Source organism: Bombus vancouverensis, chromosome 8 (genome assembly GCF_051014615.1).
Source record: "Bombus vancouverensis nearcticus chromosome 8, iyBomVanc1_principal, whole genome shotgun sequence".
Taxonomy (NCBI): domain Eukaryota; kingdom Metazoa; phylum Arthropoda; class Insecta; order Hymenoptera; family Apidae; genus Bombus; species Bombus vancouverensis.
Genome location: NC_134918.1, coordinates 7,542,588 through 7,566,548, shown reverse-complemented (window position 1 = coordinate 7,566,548; position 23,961 = coordinate 7,542,588). Strand labels below are relative to the sequence as shown.

Genomic DNA, 23,961 nt, shown 5'->3' with positions numbered 1-23,961 from the left:
TATGCGATGATCGAGAGAACATAATCAATATAAACGACAGTATTATATTCATATATACGACAAATCGTAACGTATTGTCTCGTTAAATATTCAATTACTGCAAGATGTCTGCCAGAAGTTGAGGGAATCGCGATCGAGATAAAGTAAACTACAACGTGTTGGTTCAAGTTAGATTGAGTTTCAGGGAATCGGGATTAGCCGGAACAAGAAGGAGCTGAATTGAAGCAAGTTGGAACGGTTTAGAGCGAGTTGAAGCAAATTTTTGGTTCGTTTTTCGTCAGGCTTGGGCATGTTGAAACGAGTTACGTTATTCTAATTGACTTTATCGTCGATCAGAGGAATTTTAGGGTAAGTTGGAGCAAATTAAAATCTATTTTGGTTATAGATTTAGACTACATAGATCCAAGCGAATCAGAATTATTTAGTATTGTTTGAGGGACTTTAATGTGAATTAAATGAAGTTTGGTTCCATATCAACGAACTCGACTGCTTTAAAAAAGTTTTGACGACAATTGTGCTAAACCTTACGCAATTTGACACTGTGAATGGCTCGTACACTGTCCGTTCGAGAGCTACGAGCGTCGATCGATGCCCATTTCTCTGTCAAACTCGATTGAGTTTTGTTCGCAATCCGGATCTCGAGTTTTCAGTATTTATCCGAACGAGGAGTTTTGATTCCAAACTTTGAAAAACTGGTCCTCGTTGAAAAGTATTCTCGTTGCTTCGATTCTCCCTCATAATTTTCTTTTTATTGAAAAATATAAGAATCCAATAATATTCGTAAAATACGAATCTATACGGAGACTTGAATATTTATTATTAAGTTGAATGGCAAGTTTTCTTGCTAGATTTTGCTCGTATATTCACTACCTTCTCTGTATAACACATATAATATATTCATAAAAGATTTCTACGAGTATTTCCATACCCTATTATACGTATTTTATAAAATATTTTGAAATTTCATTGGGACTACAATGAGATACGACTGTCATGATAATATCGATCAAAGAAACCAATCTGAAAATGTATGAATAGCCAAAGAAGTTGCAATATATTTGCTGTAAACTTGCATCTAGTAAAAACTGAGTATACAACATAGATAGTGATTTTAGATATATAATTTTAGATATATAATAATTGTTAAGGATAATTTTACCGAATGTGCAGCGTTATTATTAATAGATTGCCGAGCGAATTTGTTATATCTATTTGTTGTAATTCTTTCGGTTTAGAGTGACTTCCGACTTACGTCATATTTACTTCTTATTTATTTATTCAATACTTGCTTATTGGCTTTGGACAGCTTCCACCTATCAGCCCCATAATCTCTACACAATACAACAATACCATTTTATCTTTCACACTATGACACTTATCCTATCTCTAGTTCTTACCGTAGCTAATTTAACCTATCTTATCCGACTTTATCTTTTCCTATCTTTTTTTTGGTATATTTCACTCCATCGTCTCTTCCTTCTCCTCGTATGTTCTATATAGCCGCTCCTCTCTTTCCCTCCAGTGTTGTTCGCCCCTGCTCTCATTTCCACATCTGAATCTTGTTATGATGCATCTTTCCTTTCTCTTCCTCCTCCTCTCTCTCTCTCTCTCTCTCTCTCTCTCAGGTGACGCGGCAAGCCCTCCGTCCTTATTTTCTTGTATGCGGGGTTGTACCTTGACCTCTCTATCTTTTTCTCTTTTTCCCTCTCTCTCTTCCTCTCATCCTCTCCTTCTACCTGTTCCCCTCCACCGGCTCTTCTTAGTCTCCACATTGCCTCCTATCTTCCTTCTTCCCACCTGTTCTTTAGCTCTGTTTCTCTCTTGCTGTCCAGTTTCCGAAAACATTGCTTCACTGGCTTCTTATCCGATCTCCTTGCCTTCTCCTCATACCTGATCGCCCTCTTCAGTGCCCTGTTCACGATCTCCTCGCTTTTGGTCTTCTCCAACAGGATGTAGTTCGGCATTCCTCTACATGATATTTGTTTATCATTGACTTACTTACTAGACCGCGGGTTTGTACGCGTTTATAGGAAATTTGAATGTGGAAGATCGCGCAGAATGTAGATATTATGAAAAGATATATGAATAACCAGAGCGTAATCTCGTTTACGTCATCGTCGTCTGACGTAGCACATTTAGATAAGCAACAACTGTCTTCGCTATCTGTAATTACGCATGATTCCACGAATATCTTCGAGTGAATTTTTGTCAGAATTAAAAGAATTAAGAGCGCATAAATTAGCTGACGCGACTGCCAATTTTCCCGTTAGACTTCCATGCCAGGCCGTGAAATGATTGTAATCTGATTTATGATATCTTCGTCAATCTTATACTTTTCTTACGCTATCGGCAATTCACTCAACGAATATCAAGTATCAGATTATGTCGCCGTATGTTTATTACCTTTTCCATTAATATCTCATCGATAATGTAATGTCTTTATAATAGTTTTTTTTACTTTAATAATAGTTAGTAGATAAAACAATTTCCTAGCAAGGTTCTACTTTTTTTAATGATATTCCCAAACATGCGAATTTGCATAAAAATCAGTTGTCTGCTTGTTAATACAACGAACAACCGAATGTTTTAATATTTCTACGATTTCTACGAAATATACGTTTGCGCAAAATATTTCGTATCTTCTTCACGCATTTTCAGATTCGTTTCGAACTTTATCGATATAACCGTGACAGCTGGCTCTCATTACAGTGTTAACGAAGTTTCAAAGTCTTCTATGCAACGCACGTAATATATTCATAAAGTGTGTAAATGTTCCAATACTTTTGCGAGCTGCTGTAAATGCATATGCGTGGAAATTTATCCGGTCGTCGATCTCGCGTACCTCGCGGTGAAAACGTTGGGAGAATCTCGCGTTAACGTTTGCAAACTCTTCCGTGACTCGTTCTCGTCCACGAAAACGCGCATAAACCATTGCATAATCCCGCGTGATTACGCGCGAAGCGCTGCTCGTGATGACACGTCGTGCACGTCGTTGAACGAAAAATATCGGTCCCGAAATTACGTGTTCGAGTTTGTCAAGTTCAGGTTTGTCAAGAAGCATCGATCTGAAATTGACCTGAACGAGAATATTCAAAAATTCACCTGTTCACGGAAACCGCGTGACTCTATGAAATCGGGGCCAATTGAATTTACTGATTCTCGAAATTACACGCGCAATTTCTGGAAAATTTCACGGAACACGAAAGCAATTGAGCCGAGTGTTCGGTAAATTGAATTTCTCCATCTAATCTTCTCGCAAGAGAACGAAAATCCGCTAGTTGCTTTCGCGTGTTCTTATTCGCGAATATTCGACATTTTTAATCCAATATTCTTTCTATTTTGTTAAATATTTAAAATTCTTCTTATCGAAGTAAGATACACTCTGCATGCCATAATCTGGAAATTAATCAAAGAATTTGGAACGTTTAGATATTTTTACTTCTTCGAAGATATAAATCCATCATTGTATTACCTACGATCGATCTAATCTTCTTGTTTATGAATTTTCTAGTATATTTAGTATTTTTGGCTCTCTCGTAGATAAATTTCAAATTCTTACTATTGACATGAAATATGCGTAGGTGTCGTCATTTAGAAATTAATCATTTCTAATGTTTCGATATTTCTCTCACTCAATAGCCAAGATAGATCTATAATTGCGTTGGATGACTTATTAAAGTGAATTGGCATGGAATTTCGTATCTAGTAAAGTGTCGTACGTTTCTTAAGGTACGTTTCTTATGAATAAAGAACGTTTGTATAATCGCATCGTACGAAGAGCCGTCGAATTATCGTCGGTAAAATAATTTATAATTTACAAATAAGAATTAAGGATCGTGATTGCAGCTAGTTATGTAACAATGCTAGGAAATACACGCACGAAACGAAGCACGGAGAATATTCGGTCCTCGTGCTCGAAAGTTTCAAGATCGTATATCGTCCGTAATTATAGAATACGTATAGATATGTAGAAACTACACGAGTCACACGTGACACTTAAAAGGATGATTTTTACATTTGAGAAGAAACGAATAGAATTGTCAGGAAATTCGTACTAAATGGATCTTTTCATCAAAACTTACTTTTAACCGAAGCATATCAATTATCTTTTACGTATCACAAACGGAACAAACAAATTTCGAAGGAGCATTGTGACTGCGAGAATGATATTCAGCGGCTAATAATACGCAAACAAACGACAGACAACACTTGATAAGTTTTACAAAATAAATCTCATATTGTTTGCAAAAAGCAATTGTTTACACGAAATGTAGCATAAATGTGTAATGTGGTATTAAGCGTCTGCGATAGATATAAATCGTACAAGTGTCGTGATCGTTTGTAGTAGATTGAATTCAATAATGACAATTTTCGATCCTCTTCATAGTCCGATCAGTCGGTTATTCTTATCCAAAAAAGAATTATAAGTTTCACACTGATTATGATAAGCGAATTTCACCGTAATACGAAACTATGAAGCATTAAATGCATCCAAATTTCGGTATATAATTCAAGGATTTTCAAAAAATTATTTCCCTTACTATTCTTATCGAGCGTATGAAATATATTCTTTTTTTTATTACAGAAATTCCATAGTTTTAAATCAACCAAACTTTGTCTGAAAACTGAAACCATTGGCCGCCAAACGTACGAGAAAGTAATACAAAATATAGTAAACGGCAACGTGTTCAAATCCTTTCGAGAATAACGCTTTCAATTTCCCGGGCTCGTAAAGCTCGCGAATCTTGACAAGAGAAAAGGATCCCCACCCTTTCGTCCTTACGTCGTGCCAAGAAGAAACGTTCTTCGAAAATGCATTTCCTGAGTACAGACTGTAGATTGGAGCCGTTAAGAGCTGCGCATCCAGCCGCTTGGTAATACACATAAACAGTACGCGCGGCTTGCATTCTATTCCGGAAAAGCAAGGTCCTTGAACTCGATTCCTCGGCTGCATCTCGCGAGCTACCTGACCACGGAGTCGTCCTTTATCCGTTTCTACGGCCGTATGCAAAGCGCGTCTCTAACGCAGACGCACGCGCGACTAATATAAACAGGGAGTGGCCGAGCACCGCGGACAGGAACAGATTTTCCGCGGAAACTTCGGCAACGGGATGTTCCATTTGCATGATATTGAATTTCGCGAGTCGATCGTCTGGGCTTGCGAGAGTTTCGCTCGAAGCAAAACCCGATTGAGCTAGTTCTCTTCTCTTTTTTTTTCTTCTCTTCTTCTTTTTTTCGTAGGTTAATACGCAATGGCGTGTGAAGTTTTCATGTGACCGCGGTTTCTTGCCTGTCTTCGAAGAAACCAATTTACCATATTCTCTACTATATGACAATTAGGTTGTAAAATCGATTGGATAAAAAGTAAAACGTAAAATGTGAAGGAAGATGTAACCGGGTGTCATTCGAAGTTAAATAATGATTATAAATAATTATAAATATTATATTTTATAGCTTGGCGAGTTTTCTATAGTCTTAGTAAATTCTCGAAAGGATTTGGACAGAGTTAGACTTAACTAAATCGTACGAGTATTCTGGATTATTTGGTGCACTCTGAAATCTAGAGACCTCTTTTTAATTATCGTTTCACGAGATTACAAAGATCTTCTCTTAGAAATCGTACAAATGTTATCTCGAGCGTGCACAGTACAACTTTGAGAAAGCTTGTTTTTCCACTGTTTCTACCGTTTTCTAAGGAACAACGTGGGAAACTCAAGCGATAGTTAAACGAGTATGTAACGCTTCGTCGAAATGTTTAATCTCGCGAATGAAACTAAATCGTATCTGGTGAATTAAAATCGATTCCGGTGTTATTGCGCTTCATAAAGTTGTGTAAACGATATAACAAAAATGATAAAACAACGTAGAGGCTTCTCGTCGCTAAATTTGGCGTATTAAATCGATGTTACATTTTGGTCTGAATGTACGAAGTGTTCCTGCGCAGCGAAATTCTCATTATCTGAATTAATCGTGGTATGCGAAGCTTGATCGAACATTTCGCATAGTAATGTTAATGCATACTTCATATAATTACATTCCAGTACGAGCCCGTTGCATAAATTATCTTGTAAAATAAACGGGAATGTGGGTGGTGAAGTACTAATTAGATCTAATAAGGGACAATAACGATCAACGCGAAGATTCATGTCGTAGAACTGATAAAATACGCGATAAATTTAAACGAACCATTATGCAGTAGATTTTTTAAAAAAATATCGGCTTGTGGAAATTCCATTCTTTCTACGTAATATCGTAACAAGTTTCTTCTTCTACGATGATGTACTATTGTAATATTTTATTTATAATAGGAGCGTTACTTACATGTCTCAGCAGGTTTCTATAGTGACAGAAAAAAAGTGTAATAATCCAGGAATTTTTCTAAAAGTCATTTTTGGGAAATTTAAGAGCGCAGAAATCCAGAGAATGCATATAGCAAGCAAAAATATATAACATGTACAAAATAGAGTATATTATCTCTGTAATATCTGGCGAACGAGGCAAATTCCTATTTGGAATTACATTTTTTCAGTTACGTTGATAAAAGTATGAAAATATGTGGACATCCGGGGTATACTCATAGCGTATGTATTGTCCTTGTTATTAATTACGAAAGGGTTGACTATACTAATTACTTTACGGTTTCATCAATACGTGTTAAACTACAAACGTCACTCGGTTACAGCGGAACAGTAGCACGAAATTAATTCACGTCTCTGAGAATGCATTCTGACACACCATCTTGATGTTCTACACTAAGTTGTTGCAAATGTTACGCTCAACATCTTTGTCATTAATCATAATAATCGTTTCGTCCTCGGAAATTCATCTTTTCGTAAAAAAATCTTTTTACTTTCGTTGAAATATTTCATCGTTTCCTCTTACCGCTTTGTTTAACATTTTTTTTTTTTTTAATTTAGCTTAAGTTTCGAGCGTCTGGTTAGGAATTTTCGATTTTGTGGTTGCCACATCGCGGAAGACGTACTCTCCTAATAAATCGAAATCGAGCAGCAACGCGAAGGATTCCAACGATGGCGAACCGAGGTATTCAGGTCGCAGCAAGGCCGAACCGCGTGTACAGTCGCAAAGTAAAAGTGCAGTGAAATAAAATGTAGGCTGTTACGTGACTCGAGGCGTCTCGCTCTAGGTCTGGACATTTCGGAGACTTTGGACGACCGTTTCTAACAGCTGTTCGATTGATTCCTGGTTTATCGAACGACATATACGGTTTTCCTCTTTCCATACGAAACACCTTCCGTAACAATAGCATGTTCATCGTTTTTGAAACAAATTGCACGATGACAATGGAACAATAATTGAAAATTGAATTCTACATTTTAATGTCCATGAAATATTATAAAATGATTGCAGTTGGGAGATCGAATGAATTTTAGAAATGTCGTATCCTCCGCTTGTCCTCCGACAGAAATACTCGAATTTTTGAGATATTAGAAAAGATCTAAATACTAAAAAAGATAATCTCGATGTCCGCAAGTATATGGAAATTTTTACGATCGTTAATAGGACGTTCATGCAAACTGATATTTTTATGAACATAACTAAAGCGATGAAACTAGAATCCAGAGAAAATTATTACGCAGGTGAAAGATGAGAAATCGTACGAACGTAATAAACGTAATAAACCAAAAAAGCAATTTTTAAATCTGTTATTTCCTCGATCGATCGACGTTATATGTACATATTGACTTTTTATGTATTTTCTTTAGAGCTAAAACATATGCTGCGCCAGCCTCTTGCGAGAACAATCGAAAAATTATCGAAACCGAAAATCCTGTTGTTTAATCAGAACGTGGCATTAAAGTACAAAGACGGACAAAAATATGATTATCGTATTTCGCCCCTGTGATTTTCATATTTATGCGACCTGTTCATTCTTGCATTTTTATATTTCCCATAAATGTATAAGTATCCGCTGTCTATACAATTGTCAATAAAATTATTTATGATGAACCAGAGGGATGTTTCAGAATACGAAGAGTAGACAGCATTTTATTCTATGCATTCATGAAGCTTCGCCGCTAGTCTGTTTTATGGAAAGGAGGCTAAACGAAATTTATGACCGAGCTGCCGGGCACGTTGCGCTCGTTTTAGCCGATTATTATAAAATGAAACGGCTGAAGCAATAATATCGTTCGCTATCGCCTGCACCACGATTCTCACCTACGCGTTCATGACGAACGTGAAAAAAAGGTGAGCACGTGGGTGTATTGGGTTCCAAAGGCTAACGATAACGACGACGAAAAAATACCGGTATCGTGGGTACACGCTGTGAAATACAAGCGTGGTTTCCTATCGACAGAAGAACTCGTGATACCACTGAGCTTATATTTTTTAAATTCAATATTTAGTTTGATTTTACTTCGTATCATCGAAATAAAATATTTCCACACATTGTCATCGAGAAATCCATCGAGGAATATGGAACATTTAGATATTTCCATTTTGAATATCTAGCAGCTATTGAATATCTAAATCCACGATGGAATTACGATTGATTTAAACCCCACATTTATTTTTTCCTTTCGATAAATATTTAAACCTTTTTTATTATCAAAATAAAACACCTCCGGATATTTTCATTAAGAAATTTATCAAAGAACATTGAACATTCAGATATCTCTATTTCTCTGAAGAGATAAATCCACGATCGAATTACGATTGATTTAAACTCCTCATTTATTTTTTCCTTTCGATAAATATTTAAACCTTTTTTATTATCAAAATAAAACACCTCCGGATATTTTCATTAAGAAATTTATCAAAGAACATTGAACATTCAGGTATCTCTATTTCTCTGAAGAGATAAATCCACGATTGAATTACGATTGATTTAAACTCCTCATTTATTTTTTCCTTTCGATAAATATTTAAAACTTTTTTATTATCAAAATAAAACACCTTCGGATATTTTTATTAAGAAATTTATCAAAGAACATTGAACATTCAGATATCTCTATCTCTCTGAAGAGATAAATCCGCGATCGAATTACGATTACGTTGATAGTTTTATTTACAAATTTTCTAATATTTAATATACGTATTATGCATACGTATAATGAAACGAATGAAAGAGGATCGATCCGCGATAGTTCTCGTTCTCGTTGGCCGGGAACGACGTGCACGCTCGATACAGGATTTACAAGTTTCCTAAAAGGAAGACACACACGGCGCGGTTCAACGTACCGATTATCACGATTCTCTTCTTTCCGCTGCGAGTCGAGGAAATTATTCAAGCGTCGGTAGTCGTCCCTATCGGTTTATCTCTGATTGACCAGCCGATCTTTCAAGCTCGCATTAATCTTTCTCGCTAAACCCACGGCGAAAGATGAACCTTCTGTTGATTTATTGCGGAACGGTATCGCTGAAATATTTGAGAAACCACGTACGAGGATACTCTTCCGGTGTCACCATCGCAATTATATTTCACGGAAACGCTGAAGTATAAAAATGCGAGTTTCCATTAACGCTAGAACTATCGACTTATACATAGATATAGTAGAATATTATTTTTTATGAATATATTATCTACATATGGGAATTTTGTTGTGAAAAATTTTGTTACGAAAAATTGTGCTAGAGTTGTGTTAGAGGTGTGTAAAGTTTATAATGCAAAATATTTGCTGTGCGGAGATCTTTGTATTGCAATGTTTAATGTCTTATTTTATTCAATTGGCAGCGTAATCCTAAATCAGTTAGCTGTTATGATGTAAAATGTGCTGTAAAACGTAAACGTGACGAGTATACTCGTTAAACACAGAGTACGCGTGGCTGTTATAACGTAGAATTAAGTTGTAATGAAATGACTTTTATTTCTTAATTTTCTTACTGACAGGCCTTGTCATGACACAAAATATTGCCATTTCTTCGTGTCGAGTATATTTGTGAGAAACAGCTAACTGGTTAATTATTATTATCCAATCTTGGAATATCCCAAACGTTATTACATAATCACGGTAACACCTCCGTAGCAGTTTTGTCTCTCACTTTTATTATTTTATTTCGTCGAATATTTTCCTTTCTTTCTTTTTTTTAAATTGTCTTCATTGTGCGAAACCTAAAATTGAAATACGACGATTAGTAAGACATATATGACAAAATATTTATAAATATAATAATAGTTTACTTAAATTTAAAGACTGCGGAAGATAGTTTCACGTAGATTGTTAATTATTATAGATAAAGTAAAAAAAAGTGTACATTAACATTTAATTATACGCTAGAACTGATAATAAACAGTACTACTACTAGTATAATAGCGCACAGTGGTCGAATATATTTATCATATAGCAGAAAGTGTTTTTATTTGCTATATGAAATCAATTTTCTGACTATACTGTAGGATTTTCATGCATTTTATATGAAAGCGTCTAATCTTATGCATTTAAAAAATATTCGAAAGTGCAGGATTGCGATAGAATGCGCGTTAATACGAAAAAGATATATGAAATATCCAAAGTATAGCCTCTTCTGTATTACACACTTGGTAAGCAAAACAATTTTCGATCAACGTTCTATTTTTTTAATCGTATCCTTAAAAATACGAATTCGCATAAAGATCCGCATTCCATTTATGACCATCGCGGGAGCGAATATTCTCCTCTTCTTCGATGGTTTCGCGGTCGAAGAAACGCTGCCGCGGCGTCGTTACGAATTCCTTAGCGATCGTGCAACAGGTTCGTTTACGAGGCGATCGATCGATCGTGTGGTCGTTTTCGAAGCGAAACACGCGTCGAACACGACGTTGCACGGGATCCTAAATTTACGAACGATTCAATCCCATGCGATTTGGAAATAGTCCGAATATTCCATGAAATTAGACGTTCTCCAGGGTGTATATGGGGCTATGGGGTTATTAGGGGTATATGAGTTTATGGGGTTTCGCGTATTCGAGCGTTGAAGCTTGGAAATTGGGAAGTTGTAAATGCTTGGATAGTTTGACCAGGTTCGAGCGATCGAAGAATTTGAAAAATTTGAGGAATTTCGAGATATACGATTATTTTTTTAAGAAGTTTGACGAACCTGATAAGATTCCGATAAATGTGGAAGACTTGATTGAAACGTTCAAACAACGCGGATGATCAGAAAGATTAGAAAACTTCAATTTCTTTTTAGATATTTTATAAAATAAATCGAACGAATGTATCATTAGTTTATTTGTAAAATGAGTTCTAAGTTATGAGACTCGGTACATTCTGGATATTGCATAAATTTTAAACCAGTACTGTTATCGTTAAGTTATGACATCAACGAAGTATAAATCACTGTTCTCATACGCGGATCATCCTTGTCGATAATTCTTTCCGTAATTGTTTTGAAATTTTACTCCTTTTGCCTTCAACGCAGCAAGCGATCCGCTGCATAAGGATCCTGTTCGTTATCTGTTCAAGAACGTTCTTTTTCACGGTAGAAATGAAAAATGACACGCATAACAGTGCCGGTTAATTAAAGCGTAACTTACGTCTTACGTAATTAATAACCGTCTAGATAGCCGATGTAAGCGGCGAATCAAAATAATGTAAGCATGATAAGCTCGTAAACGATACTCACGTTCAAGAAGCAACGTCTCGTCTTGCTTGAATCGTAGTATTTAATTAATAGAGTCCGATAGGAAAGCGGCGAGTACAAATCTCATCTCAAGCGTATTTCGTTACATTCGTTGCAGCATAAACGCATGAGTTATCAGTCTTTACCATAATAAACAGGGGATTAATAAACGATCGCTTGAAAGTACAGCCATTAACACGCCCAGAGACTAAATTCGTTTATTTCGCCATGTAAAGTCTCAAGGTTCGGACTGTATCAACGAAAGGAATCGTTTAAAATAGAAAAAAAGCAGTTCTGAAATAAAAATACAAGGTATGGGAACATTTACGTTTTAAATACAGACTTTACGTATACCTTCAGCAAAGTACAAACTACTGGACGGTTGCTGGGTTTGATGAATTAAAAATTAATTATTCCTCAATCCCTTATCCTACGATTAAATTAATTATTGACAGGGATAGTTTTTACATATTGATAGAAGCGTACGAATCTTTTTTTCTATAAATTATACATTTGAAAAATTGATATAAGAATTTTTATAGAAAGGCGACAGAACGATATTCCACGTTCCTATTAGAAAATATTCGAAATATTTATTAGGCACTGTTTTTATTCGACAACATATCTCTAGATATTGCAAACATGTATTAGAAAATTGTACCTATGCCAGCATGTACTAAGTTTTTTTGCTAGAGAATAGTTTACATAATACATCATATAAGGAGAGATTGAAAAAAATTACAGGAAAAGAAAGTTGGACTTCATGTCAGCAGTTATGGGTTAAAAGTAACATTTCATATGAATGCTGTATAATTTATAGGATTTAATTCGATGTACATATACATCGCGTAGACCAACATATATGTATACAAGTTGAAGCTAAGATAGGATCACTGTAAAATTTAAATATCGTTCATTTGTCATTGAAGGGTTGAGAATCTTCTTCAGAAAAATTATTTAACATAAATGTGCGATCTTCCTTGTACTTGTTAAAACGTCTTTGTATCGTAAGAAATGCGTAATCGTTCCCCATGATATGTATGATATCCACCAAAAGGAATTATCCTACGTAGATATAACTTATTTTCACTAGCGTACAAAAGTTTAGTTTGCAAACTTACCAAATCTGTCATACTCTCTGAGAAACAGGGCTAAACAAACGTGTATCTTTCAGCGTTAAATATGTTTATCGTGAAATACACACACTGCATCAATCTTCCACGTAATACCAATAAAAATAATCGAGTATCGTGACGTTACCAAGCAATTTATATTTCTTTTTCAAGGGTAAAAGGGAAGTATGTATTCAATTTCCTCCACTTTAACCAAAACAAAGAAAGGACATAATTCGAAAGTGTCCAATCAAATGCGATCAAGGTTTCAATAATCCGAGACCTTGGCATCGTGTACTTTCGTTTTGCACGAACCAACACGTGTCACAATATAGTAAACATCGTGGAAACGGATTAAGCTTTTGGGTAATTTTCATCGACCATTATTTCCGTATGTCATTTTAGGCGCAGCCGTGCTATTAATTAATTCGATTAAGCGTACTGTCGATATCGTTTCATCGCCAGATGGAAAGAGATAATCAGGTAATTTGAGAGAGAGAGAGAGAGAGAGAAAGAGAGAGAGAGAGAGAGAAGAAAAAAGAGGAACGTGAGAAAGTTCTTATAATTGTTCTTATGAGCGAAACGCGAGCAATTATCGTTTATCTGTATTATACGGTCATCGATCGGCAAAATGGGCGGTACCGTTCGAACGTTCGACTTAATACGCAGATCGGTTCCGCGTTTCACGATCTTCTCTCTCATGATTTGCAATTCGTACTTTTGTATTACAGGATATATCTATGTATAATCGTTCAGAAGTACCTGGAAATACACTCATGGACGCTCTTTTTTGACAAGATATAATTTGATATAATAGCGGTAAATAATAAACGAACACTATACAATTACATTCTACGTTATTAGTTTATCATTACATGGCACGATGAAATTGGTTTTAGACGATTGATGGATATGTAATGAAATATTGCCGCTTGCAAGAATGAAAATACGTCATAGTAGAATCTTTTAGCCAGGTTTATCACAGAATATTCTGGGAAAGTTCTTTATCCTCGTTTAATCTGTAAAATATAAATCAGATAGACTATCTGTGTCTCTAAGACACAGATCAGATAAGGAAGATTCTTTTAAATTAATAAAAGGACTATGAATACCATGTAGGTACATGGGCGAATTGCATATTTAATTTTAATACACTGTCGACCAAGTTTTTAAACAAACAATTCGAATTTATTATTTGTTAATAAATATAAATTCTATTTTCTTCCCTAATAAATTCTCGGCAAGTCTACATTATTCGTTGAATGTGTAAAAGTACGATGAGTACTATTTTTAGCCATTAATTTCCCATCAATATATATAAATATATTTTACTTAACATTCATGTTGCTATAAACCAGTTACCATTGACAATAGTATATGTATATATAGCCTGAAGCAAGGAAGTCTGACTGGGACACAAGACGTTAATAGAATATTCTTGCTCTGATTATAAATGATTGACGGTTATATAAGAACATACAGAAATATATACAAGAAACGCTAAACTCTGTAACACAATCCTGTGTCGTTTAACGTACGCAAAAGTTAAAATTTAAAACGATAGATGCAGGTTTATGAATTTATGACTGGTGTGGTCAAGGCTCGCAAAGGGGGAGTCGATGAAAGTTCATGGAGATACGAATAACTCAGTTGAATTCGTTAAAAGTTTGGCATGATTGAAGAGAATAACAGGGTTTGATCGTATATAATCGCATCTGTGTCCTGATACGAACGCAAGACGCAGCGTCATGGTCAGAACAGGTAGCTAAATACGCGTTTTGAGCGCATCTGTTTATTATTTTGGCCGCGTTTATCGCGAGACGAAACGGCGAACAACGAACGCGACTTTAACCTATTAAACTTGATTAATCCAGGCTGTCAGCGGAAACAACTTGGCTGAGAAACTACGATGAGGCACGGCGGCACATCGCCTTGAGAACCGAGAGGAAAATAAAGCAAGCGAGCTCGAAGAGAGTTTAATCGAAGGAAATAAGAAATGACGGAAGGATAATGAGAAAGTTTAAACGAATTTCACTTTTTAGCCGACTCAGCAGTGATCTTTGAACCTTCAGCGGTCTAATCCTGTTCTTGTTTTGTTAGAAAATGTCGGGGAAAAAAGACTTCGACGCAACGCGATGAAATGGAACAGAAACAGAATTCTCCGAAAGAGAATTGTTTGGTGCAGGAGGAACGCGATTGGACTGAAAATGACTTAAGGGATTTGCAATAAGGGGCGTTGAAGATGAATTTATTAAGATTAGAAGAAGTTTATTGTCTCTAATTTTTCAATTCTACCTTTCAATTTAGATTATAATTGAACGAGATGTATTTTCACTGAATTGCGTAGGTAAAAGAGAAATTCTGCGAAGCAAACACGGCTGATGCAATCTTTCTAAACATCTCTGAAAATTTTTCTATCTGACTTTAGCATTCTCCTCTGGCACGTTAGAAACCGCGCAATTTTTGTTAAACAAATTTCTTTTTATCTTCAACCGACTTTTCGACCTAACTTTTTTCGAGTTAGCTTTCAAAGGGTCGAAATTTGAAGGGTGGTTTCACCCCTTAAACTTGAGTTACTGCAGCCAAGAAAAAGAAAAAAAAAGATACGTATCTAATATCTTTAGCTGGCTGTTCTTCGAGCCTACAATGTTTCATCCAACTCGAAGGTACCATACGTCCTTTCTTCTAAAGTGAAGGTGGAAGACAAGGAAATCTTGTTTTCATGACCAGCAAGAACGCTCCTGTTAATTAAATGGGGATTTTATTAAACAAAATTTTGACATAATCTTGTACAAGGGCAATTGGAATAATTTTGCGCTTCGTTTATTTATGGGAATCGTTGTTATGCAAATGAATATAAAGCGGATAAATGTTCATAACGAAAAAGAAGAAAACGACGAATGACGATGAAAGAAACATAAAATGAAGAACAGAATCTCTATTGTCAGCTCGATAATTGCTTCGATCCCAAATTAGGAATTTAAATTAACATAACATTTTATTCGACGATACTCAACCGATGTCGACAGATCATATCATTCAATGAAGGCAGTCGAGTTCCGTGAATGGATTCGCGTACTCCAATAAGCGAACCAAGGCTGTTAAAATTTGTATTTTATTCATATTGAAATCGAATTCATACCTGAGAACCGTATCGCGATAGTATAGAGGCCAGAAATTTCGGGCATTCGAGGTCGTTCGTTGTCCATGGTATTTATAATTTTTACTTTTACTTTCCTTTCAAACGTGTTTGTACACTCTCGTAACCCTAACTTCTGTCTTCTCTCCCGTCTCTCCTTCCTATGTAATTAACGAAACCAATTATCAGAGTTATACAAACAATTGTGCAACAAAATTATACAAACAAAATAGAAAGAATTTAACAGTATAATATTTGATAGTAACAAGTACAATAACAAGGAAATTGTACAGAGTCAGCATAATTGTAAGGAGGACCTTAATTTTGACTATGATTGATGATTGCACGATATTTTATTGAATAATATTAGTGAACTGATAAGTTAGAAGTTATAGATTATAGATTTCTCTTCTATAATTTTACAGTTTCGTCATATAAAATAATAAAATGACTGATAATCTGTAAAATTGATTTGTAAGGTATAAGTTATTTTATTATTAAATTTATCTGGCAAGAGAATTCAATAATATTGGTAACTTGTGCCTCGCGAGGTTCCATCGATAATTAAGTAATAGCATAATTGTGCCAAAAGGGCCTGCGCAAATTAATTCGGTACCTTTTTCATCAAACTGGGATATTTATTCACAAAAAGCCAAAATACACTTGAATTTTCGAAAACGTCCAATTACATGATTTTCTAATTTGAAGAAAGTATTATGGATTCTGGTTATAAGAATTTATTATAAAATTAATAGCGTTCTAACTATCGAAACAAAGTATAACGTAATTAAAATTCTCGAAAACGACGTAAGTGCAACGGAAATAGCAAAAATATATAACGTCGAAAAAGCTATAATCACAGCCAATAAAAACACGATACTGAATATTAGCACGTACATTTCTCTGGTACTGGTAACAGTAGAGAAACTTTAAATATCCTGATGTAATGAAATGATCTCATCGCGATAAAGACGATAATAACGACGATTTTACAGAAATGGCAACAGCAAATGAAAGTGGCAATGAAGTAACTTCTCGGCCGAAGCGTTCGTGGTATTCGGAAAAAGGTTTCGATGCTTCGAAACACAAAAAGAAGGCATTTGAATTAAATGAAATTTCATATTAGAAAAGCGTTTTATTCTATTATCCGAAACTTTCGTTGTGCCAAAAGTTTTGTCTCCCTATTATTTCGAATAACTCAGGCTGTACCGTAATTATCTAGTAATTGTCAAGTACTTACATTTTTCCTACGTGTCTTTCATACGACTACAAACATTTGATACTATGAAAACGAAATGTTACACCTAATGAAAAGAAGCTTCATAGCAAACTAACAATATGTGCAGATAAATACTTTCAGTAGCCACTGTATAATCGATTAAATATAATGTCATTGAACGTGTTTATACACATAATATAATAAAAATAATATCACTTATCGAGTGCACGAGAACTCAAGTGTCCCTAACACTGAAGGGTTACGACTTCGATTGTCAGACGGCCTTGAACGACCGAAAACTCGCGACCTCTGCTTCGACTGTTGCAAACCAGTCGTTGTCACGCGTCACGATCGCAAATCCTGGAGGTGATAATTTCCAGGAATGCCGGATCTCTCTGTGCGGCCTCGTCCGCGCTTTCCTCGCGGATTCGTGCGTCAGTTTCCAGATCGTAAACACCCGGGAAACCGCCTGCGATCGCCTTCACCTTTGCGGCTCGTCCACGCCGTGTCGCAGAAAAATATCGTTGGATCCGGTACCCGATCGGCCAGCTACCTATCGCGTACTGCCTACGCTCGATCCTTCCGTCTTACAGTCAACACACTGTCGTTCTACACATAGGAGGGGGCTCGTTCTTTGTTATTCGTTATGATCGCTGATCGACCATTGAAACGATCCTTAATTCCCTTCAATGTGCACTTGTCATCGTTGCTTTTATTTCACGAGTGGCCCGAATCAATTTTGGCGATTTTTCGTTCGACGTCTCTGCCAATGTACAGTTGCGTATGGAAGAAAGTTTAAATTTAATTTTTAATTTTGTACTGAAAGTTTGTTACCACGTTGGTAAGTGTCATCTATTCTGTGGTATATAGTTGTTGTGTCTATTAATTACTCTTATCAAATATAAGGCTGTTCTTGTTGTTGGATCATGGTGTCTTCTTTCATGTTACCATATTGGTAACAGTAGCCTATTCCATGGTGTATAATATTTGTATCTCTTCTATGGTCTTGTTAAATGCAATTTCGTTTTGTCAAAATACGATGTCCTTTTTTACCTGTTTCATTAAGATTCTTTCGTCCGGTGCTCATCCTATGAACATTCCCTTTTTCCCTACGGCCGAAACACGCAAATGCCAGTGCAATGCGAAATGATAGAATACGAGATTTAAATCGTAGAACCGGGTCATTCTATAGCGTTGGCTAGAGTTGCGAATTGCGTACAACTACGTTGCAGCGAATCGCAACTTTGAAACCCTCGAAGCGATGCATCAGCGAATTGAGAAGTCAATGAACGGGATAGCGCAATGAATTAAATTGATCGGCTGCGTAATGGAGATAAATTGAAGAAGCACAGGCGAATTAGAAGATGCGCGTCTCGTTTGTAGGACTTATATATCGTTTCGAGCTCGAGTGGACGGAACGCACTTCTTGTCTTTCGACGGATTCATCTTACGAACATGAAATTCAAAGAAAGGTAATTACTAATTTAGAAACATAGTAACAATTGTAGGCAAATTCGTATTCACGAAGACTGTATATTGGCAAGTCATACAAGTCGAATTATTTAACAAAAAAGAAACAAAAATGTCAGACTTAATGAGATTTATTTACATTGTATTATTCATCTTCAAAAAAATATGGATCCACTACTCGTCGAATTAACGAGTCTTTATGCCAGTCTCATCTCATCCGACAAATTTTTTAACGTATACCAAATCGCGTAGCAAACAATGATAAATATCCTCACCTTTGTACTTTTAAAATCATACGTCTTGAAAGACAGTTTATCGAATTTAACGAAATCAAGATCGAATTGTCGTTTCCAGCAAACTCACAGAATCAAAATTCATCGAATGGACGAGTCTTCGTTCTGCTTCTACCTCGTCTAACAAATTTTCTCGTCTACATACCGCACCAATACCTTGCCAAATTGTGCGTAAGATTTGTATTTTCAATTCCAAATTCTAACAAGCAGTTTGTCTGATTTAACCCTGTATGAACCAACAGAATCTTCTATCGAATTAACGAGCGCAGAATAACGGTTAACTCATCACGACCATAAATATACCTGGCCAAGTTGAGCTAATGAATCTTCTACACCGCTGATTCGCCGGACTTAACAAGAATAATAAACGGTAACGGAGGCTGCTAGTCTCTGGCAAGCGTTGTGACACGGTCGTTGGCAAACGTAACCGTGAGAAAAAAAGGCCCCGCAGCGAGGAAAGAGAGAAGAGGAGACGGTGAAGGTGAAGGAAGCAAAAGTAAAAGCGAACTGTGTGCATCTCGAGTGGAATGGAGCGATAGAGTCGGTGCATGGCAAACGAGCAGACCGATTGCGTCCTGGCAAAAGCCGGAACCCGGTCCGCGATGAGCACGCGCGTTATCTAACGGGTTTTACGACCCCCTGTGCGATGGACGCCACTATATCGAGGCATTATTCCTCTGTATCTCATCATTTGTTACAATTTATCGCGTCCAATCGAGAGGAAACGCCCTATCGCTCGTTTTCTTCATCTTGAGTACCGCAACAAGATGTTCGTACAATAAATACTTATACACAGTACATAATTATAACGAAAGGATATTTAAGCCTTAATAACGATAATTTTATCTACGACGTTTAATTTAATCTACGAAAGTGTAGTTTTTCTAAATTTCGGAATTTTTCTAATATTTTCCTTGCAACGTTTTTTCGGTTCGACGGACGGACGAGACTCAACGACTGGTGGGGGGAATTGGCGACATACAGAAAATCAGCGAATTGAACGTGAATTTACATCGATTACACGTCGGATTTACAAAAGTTAGCAATCAACTTAGTCCTTTATCTTTAGGGAAAGCAATGAAATCTAACGAGTATTTGAAACAACTTGCAGCCCTGGATTCGTCTTTAAAGAAGATCAACATCGAATTTGATAAGTGTAAATATGCACGAGACGGTCTGCTCGAGGAAATCAGAAACTCTAGAAATACAACTAACTGGAACATACGGAGTACACGATACAAACAGCAATAGTCGAAAATAAACCAGAAGAATACAAATGCGGAATCAATAAAGTAGCCCCATTGTCTATCGACGACGAGGCACAAGAACATACGAAATAAACATCACTACCACCAACGTGTGAACGGGACTGTTCAAAGGTCAGAGCGGGCGTCCGTTTATGGCTCGAACAGCACCTACCCTTTCTTTAGAAAATTTCAAAGTATCCACGTTTTCCAAAGTCCTGTCCTCCCCTAGCTGATGACTCAAAGACCAGAGATAAACAACGATTGCTGGGGGGAATTAGTCAACCAAGTCAGTCGTCAACAAAACATCGTACTGTGTGAAATATTTCAGTCTTCAACAGAGTGTCGTACTGTGTGGGTGAAATATTTCAGTCTTCAACAGAGTGTCGTACCGTGTGAGTGAAATACTTCGGTCACCAGCAGATTGTTGTGAAATACCTCAGTCTCAACAAGGAAGATCCTACCACCGCCGTGTTCATAATATCCAATAACATACAACAAATGCAAATAAGGTGCCAAATTACACTAACACTTACTAAATATTAGATTGTTCGAAATAATAGACGCACAATGTTTTTCCTTTTATATTATTTTGTCGAATTACGTACGATTCATTTTGTTCTGTTAAGATAAACACCGCGCCGTTTTACACATTTGGTTTCGCGTTTGTATGAAGGTGCATTGTTGTAAAAAGCACGTTTGCGAAAGAAAGATACTTTCCGGACAACCTGATATTAAACCTCCTCCACCTTGAACGTTAGTCATTCAAGGTACGCGATATCGATCGATCGGTTTGACCCGACCGGTTGCTTTTTAGTTGATAATTCGCAACAACGTTCGTAATGTTCGTAACGAAGGGGTAGTTAACCCTTAAGATGAAACTACGCTCGAAACTCTTAGTGTGGTTTAACTTTTTTAAACATTTTTAAATTTAAAATTAAAAATGTTCGTTTTTCTTGTAAGATACGTAATAACGAAAGGACATTGGAGATTGTTGTAAGAATAAAACGACGCTTGAAGTTGTCGTTATCGTTGCCTAATCTCGGCATTTTTCTCACAACGAGTTTGATATTTAGGAGGAAAGGAGAAATAAGTAATCTCTGTTTGCTACTGCGATCTTAAGATTTCTCAATATAACAGATAGCACAAACCACGTGATACGTATTTTACGCTCTTGACCTATTTTCATGTAGAATAACATCCTCCCCGTGATTGTCCATTCGTATCTACTATCCAGTCATGTGTATTTGACAAGTTTTCAAACTCGATATTCTTGAAAATGAAGCTTCGCAGGAAAAAAATATTATCCCAGATTTTCGATTTATCTTCCCATGTAAAGTAACTTCCAGTTCGATCTTTTCGCGTGCCCTGCCACGCTCTGTTCATTGACAGTTTCATAGAACAAGACAGTTTCGGAAGGGCTTTAAATAAAAGGTTTAAACAGTTATACTGGACGATTTAATTAAAATTAGTTTCGTTTAAAAAAAGGAGCGTACCTCCCGCGAGAGAAAGTTGCAATTTTTTAAATATCAAATACTTTGAATATCTTGCGGAGAACTTGAGAGGCGCTGACTCGAAACATTCTGGAAACGTGTGGAATGTTGCGATTAAGAGGGGAAGTCTCTCGTGGGAGATCATGAAGATTTCTAGAGAATCTGTAAACTCACGGCAATTCTATACCAAGTGTTTCAGATTGTTTTTTAATGCTTCGAATATTCAAAGGCAGTAGCAGTGCCCCATGTGTTTTTATCTTCTTTATCCTTTGCCAAGAAATTTTAAAAACTTCGTCAGTCTCTTTTTTAAATCTTAATGCACCTTTCGGACGTTTCATTTTTACCAAACTCGTCTTTATCAAATGATGAATTTGAATATTTCTTATTATTCCTTTTCTTTTCAAAATAATACCATCTGTCCATGATTTGCTTGTTACTCGGAAGAATAATATTAAATGTGAATATCGATATTAAAAATCAAAATTAAATATACCTATTTATTCGAAGTTTCCGTTTCACATCGACCAATGGTCGATTATTATAATTCAAAATTATAAATTTGTCTATTTCTAAATACGAGGAACCCGTATGATTCTATATCTTTAAGATCCACAAGATCGCCAATGTCCTTTTACTCAGAAGCTCGACGTTCGTTTCACAAAGATCGGAATCGTCGAGAAGAGAATCGACATTTGTTGAGAAACACATTGCGCTAGTTCCATCGCAGATTTTAACTTCAGTTCTTTTTCCTTTTTCTTTTTTATCGAATAACGTTGCCCCTGTCGGGTTACATACGAGATTTCTTAATCTTTTACCAACTCAAGATCTCTACCGCTTACATCAACGTATATTATGTTTATATCTATTTCTAGCTTAATTTAAACAAACAAGAAAAGATAAACCTTTAAGACGATTAACAAAATTAAACCTATTTGATACCTACTTCACAACCATAGCAACATTTATAAGTTAGAAGCTTAGACTTTGAATCTTTGCTTGGTTTCGCCACTTTCTCTTTTCACCTGCTCTTTTAGCTTCCACTTTCGATCAGCCTTTTCATTCGATCTATATTTCTTCCACTATCGTCCATCAATTACTTCACCCTGATACTTACCCTCGTTGCTTCACATATTGTCATCATATGCAATGCTGTTTCTTCACGCGTCCCGCATATCCTGCGCATCTTCTGCTCGGTATCCAGCCAATATCTGCTAGCCTGCCACCTTCGTTTCTTAACTCGAATCTCGTCGACATTTTTAGCTTTCCTGTCTTCCCTTTCTCCTGCGGATACCTTGATATTCCTTCGTTGCTCCATCTGATCTTAATTTTAGTTTGAAGCTGCTATGGATCTTTGAACGGAGTGTTTTTTTCACGTGATTTATGGGATAGGCAGAGCTGCATTAATGCCAATGCACGATCATTTTAGAAGGAAAGATAGTCGGCGGCGAACGCTAGACGAGGAAACCAGTCGCTCTCGGTTCGTTTCGTAGGCATACGAAATTCAGTCGGCGGTTGATTATTCCTTGTTCATGCAAATGTATGCGAGCGCGTGAAAAGCGAATTTTACGAGTTTCAATCGCGGCCGCCAACGCGTTCAAACGCATTCCGTGGACCAACTGACCGTGACGTCCGAACTTTTAACGACATTTAACGTAGATCAGTGGCGCGAAACGCGACCGCCTTCGAAAATTCTGACCAGAGACTTCCACGTAACCGGAAGTTACCGCTCACCCCGTGCCCTTTGAAATGGTCGAGCCACTAGAGAAAACCGCGGATTCGGGCAAAGTAAAGGAATCTTCGAAGCGATGGAACGTGTATCGACGAAGTATATAGGGAAATTCGAGTCGAATTCCAAGAGCTTTCTATTTGCTTCTGAGAGTAAATTGGTAGATAGACGATTCTAGATTTAAATTTTACTGTTCCAGCGAAGTTGATTTAGGAAATTGTAAATCCGAGAGACACCGAATTTCCCGATTTTTAAATCGGCGAATCTTTCATTTTTCAGATTATCAAAATTTCGTACCTTCGAATTTTTGCAGATTCGAAACTTCCAATTTTCAATTTTTCACAGCTTCGAACTTTTCGATTTTGTACTCCTCAGCCTTTGAAATCTTCCAAACTTTAAAACCTGCGAGCTTGCAAATTTCCAAATGATCAAATTCACAGATTAATAACGTCGATAAATTGCAAATTTTTGATAACAACATCGGTAAGTTAAAATAATTCACGAACTCTACTGTATCGTAGCTCCGTCTTGTAAACGGTTCCAAGGGCTAAAATTATTCTGGCGCAAATAAATTATTTTGATATTCCATATGGAATTCTACATCTTTAAAAACAATCGCGTTTCATCGTAATCGGAACTCTGTTTCGCGTTTGGCAAATTGTAAATCGTTGACAGAAGATATGCTAAATTACAACAAACCATA

The 23,961-nt window shown here is 36.4% G+C and overlaps 2 long non-coding RNA genes across 2 annotated transcripts; one reads left to right on the top strand and one right to left on the bottom strand.

Moving 5' to 3' along the window:
- Nucleotides 1–8,925: 8,925 nt before the first annotated feature.
- Nucleotides 8,926–16,143, bottom strand: LOC143303049 (uncharacterized). The gene is made up of 3 exons (XR_013059020.1): nucleotides 15,817–16,143; nucleotides 11,566–15,415; nucleotides 8,926–10,072 (listed from the first exon to the last, which is right to left on the bottom strand). It is a non-coding gene; the product is annotated as an uncharacterized LOC143303049 (long non-coding RNA).
- Nucleotides 16,144–18,364: 2,221 nt separating this feature from the next.
- LOC143303081 (uncharacterized) lies at nucleotides 18,365–19,316 on the top strand. The gene is made up of 3 exons (XR_013059090.1): nucleotides 18,365–18,504; nucleotides 18,857–18,962; nucleotides 19,038–19,316. It is a non-coding gene; the product is annotated as an uncharacterized LOC143303081 (long non-coding RNA).
- Nucleotides 19,317–23,961: the final 4,645 nt, after the last annotated feature.